Raw genomic sequence first — 3,405 nt, 5'->3', positions numbered from 1 at the left:
TACACGGTTTCTGTCTTGCGGTTAACCCTTGGTTTGGCAGTGCGGGTGCGGCGTGACATCTGGGCTCTTGCCTGATCTCTATAATGGTGAAAGCAGCCGATTGATATGCTGTGGGGCCAAGCAGTTAGGTAACTGGGATATATTCCTTTGTAGCCTTATTTTATCATTCTGTAAATTGGGGGAGTGTGGCTCTGTGGTAGAATGCAGAGTCCCCAGCAACAACACTACAAAGCTTGTTTCTGCATGCACCAGGAATTTTAGTGAAGGCTGCAGCAGCCCCAGCTGTGCTACAGATGAGACTGAACCAGACGATAGAGTTAAGAGTATCTGGGAGGGAGTAGAGGGCCAGCCACCCACTTTGTGACAAATCGTAGGGCCCTTCGGTTGCCTTAACAGCAGGCCCAGAGTGTGGGGAGACAACCAGAGAAAGCCTATTTCCTGTCAGAACCCTCAGGACTGAGGCCCAGACCTGCCTCTGAACCGAGGTCCCCATGTATGGCTCCACCCTCCAAGGGGGCACATTCACTTCCTGTTCCATCTCTGACTGCAGCTCTGCCAGCCACTGCACCCACTTGCCCAGTTCCCCTGCCCCCATCCTGCCCTACGCTCCAGCCTTTGGCCCCCGAGAAGACACTCCTGTGCAGACCAGCTGGGTCCCTGCCACAGACTTGGAAGAGCTGGCAGAGGTGATGGGCCCAACCCAGGTCCTGTAGAAAGATCTCCAGGGTGGACAAAAACAGCACCCAAGTGTGCTCCAGCACTGCCTGGGTTTCTGCCTTGGCACCCCTGGGTCAGCTCTGCCAGCAGCTGGTTGTGCAGGCCTGAGGAAGAGGGAAGGAAGGCAGGAAGACCTGTAACGAAGGTTCACTCATGGTCCCCTTTATTCCTGCTACCCCAAGTCTCTCTCCTTTGCCCTGTGCCCCCATCAAGTAGCCAGGTGTAAAGAACTGTAGGATTGTAGGATTAAGCCAAGGATTGGAATTTGGATGTCCTCATATATAAAATTTGGGGGTTAGGTTTTAGGGCTGGGGATTTAGCTCAGCAGCACCACACCTGCCTGGCAGTTATAGGTCCTGAGTTTGATTTCCATTACCAAAAAAACTATCCCTTTAATTTTTCTTTCTCACTTGGACAAACACCTTGTAAGTTAATCTAATGTTGAAAGGTTTAGCCAGGTGTAGTGGTGCATTCCCCGTAATCCCAGCACTTTGGGAGGCTGAGGCAAGAGGATAAATCCCAGCCTAGTATGGGCAATTTAGTAACTGAGACCCTGTCCCAAAATAAAACATAAAAGGGTTGAGAGTGTAGCTCAGTATGAAGGCCCTGGGTTCAATCCCCATTACTGAAAAAAAAGAGAAAGGCAGCTTTCTTTGCCTTTCTAGTCAGCTTCTCAATGACATGTTACTGTTGTGGTCTAGTTAGAAAACAAGGTATGAAACCAGATATGATGGCACACACTCAGGAGGCTGACACAGGAGGATCACCATGAGTTGGAGGCCAGCCTTGGCTACAGAATGAGTTCAGTGTCATCCTAAACATAATGAGACTGTCTAAAAAAAAAAAAGTGGGCCAGGGATTTAGCTCAGTGGTTCCAGCACCTGCCTCACAAGAGCAAGGACCCAAGTTCAATCCCTGGTACCAAAAAAAAAAAAATGTGTGGGCCTTCCTGTAGCAAAACCATCACCTGGACCTTGTTAGAAGGGTAAATCCTTGGCCCCGACATGGTACCAGGTTCTGATCCTCTCTCAAGTTTGAAAATCACTGGGTGAGAGGATGCCTGAGGAAAGCAGCGCTCAAAACCTTGTGCTAAATTTTTGTGTTTTTTAAGCTAGCGTCTCACTATATAGTTTAGGCTGGCCTGGAACTCACTATGTAGCCCAGGCTGGCCTCAAACTTAGTGGTTTTCCTGCCTCAACCTCCTGAGTCTTGGGATTACAGGTGTGTACCACCATACCTCCATAAATTGGTTTCATGTAAATGCTGAGGTGGGGTTATTTTTGTCTGCCACTGGGAAGCCTCTACATGTGGTCCTTGATCATAGTGTTTCATTCCCTAGCCCATCTTGTGTCAGTCACAGGAATTCAACCAATCACTGTTCTCTGGAATTAATCACTGAGAGAGAGTAAAGCTGCTTTACTAACGAAGTTAATATCAGAGGAAGGAAGGAGTCAATCTAGATTGCTGGTGGAGACAGGTATAGTAGGAAGAAAAACAAACAGAGCAAAGTAGCTGCAAGCTGGAGAGAGGCTCTGGGTTCCGAGTCTTATCTTGGCACCCAGTTCTATTAACCAACAAGGCCGGTTTTGGCTTAGGGCTGGGGATTTAGCTCAGTGGTTTCGCCGCCTACCTTGCAAGCGCAAGGACCCAAGTTTGATCCCCAATACCAAAAATAAATAAATAAAATATTTTTGGCTTAAGTCTGTTAGGGTTAGATTTCTGAGACTTGCAAGAAAAAAGAACTCTAGTACAGGAGATAACTATAAACTGTATTCTCTAATGCAATAAGGTTTGAGAAAGCACCTTTCAAAGCAGACATGGTGGTCCGAGTTAAAACACTACAGGCATGGAGGGGTGGGATAAAATGGTCTGGAGATAAAAAGCAGCAAGGAGAGTGAGTGCTAACGGGGACAGTGAGTGCCAGGTTGAGTCCTATTTTCAAGAAACCATCACAGAGACTCAGAACAGAGGAGGACAAGAGAGATTCATCCATTTAGGGCAGGGCCAGTTTGCAGTGCTCAGGACATCCAGGTAAAACATCTACCTTTGGGCTGGGGATTTAGTTCATTGGCACTGCACCTGCCTTGCAGGTGCAAGGTCCTGAGTCTGATCCCTGGTACCAAAAATAAATAAAACATCTACCTTTTAATAGGTAGATAGTATCACAGCTGGGATCCCTAATCTGGCTCCTACCACCACAGAGCAGTATTACCTGTGTGCCTCACTTCACCTTATCAGGCCTTAGCGTCCTCAACTGTAAAGTGGGGCTAACATCTGCTTCTGGGGTGTTGTGTGGATGAGTGAGCCAATCATGTCTCTTAAGGCAAAGACACATAACTACTAAACCCCAGCACCATTTCTAGTTTAAAATTCAAGCTGAGAAATGTCTGAATGAGGGGATAAAAGGAGGTTGGGGGTAGGAGAACGGGACAAGAACTATTTCCACAGGCAGCGGAGGCAGAGATCAAGGTAGGAGATGGTATCTGACAGAAGCCTTGTCTGTTGACGAAATTGACAGGCTAATAAGAAGGGGAAGAAAATTCCAGGGAGTGAGTATAGCATATACAAAGGCCCAAGGGACAGTAAGGGAAGGCTGTGGCAATAAATACAGTAAGTGTAGAGTACAGAGTTTCAAGAATAATGATAGGCTGGGGATTTAGCTCAGTGGTTCTACCTCACAAGCACAAG

The sequence above is a fragment of the Fukomys damarensis genome, unplaced genomic scaffold (assembly GCF_012274545.1).
Source record: "Fukomys damarensis isolate Sample0158 unplaced genomic scaffold, DMR_v1.0_HiC HiC_scaffold_22, whole genome shotgun sequence".
Lineage (NCBI taxonomy): Eukaryota > Metazoa > Chordata > Mammalia > Rodentia > Bathyergidae > Fukomys > Fukomys damarensis.
Note: the sequence above shows the minus strand (reverse complement) of the source record.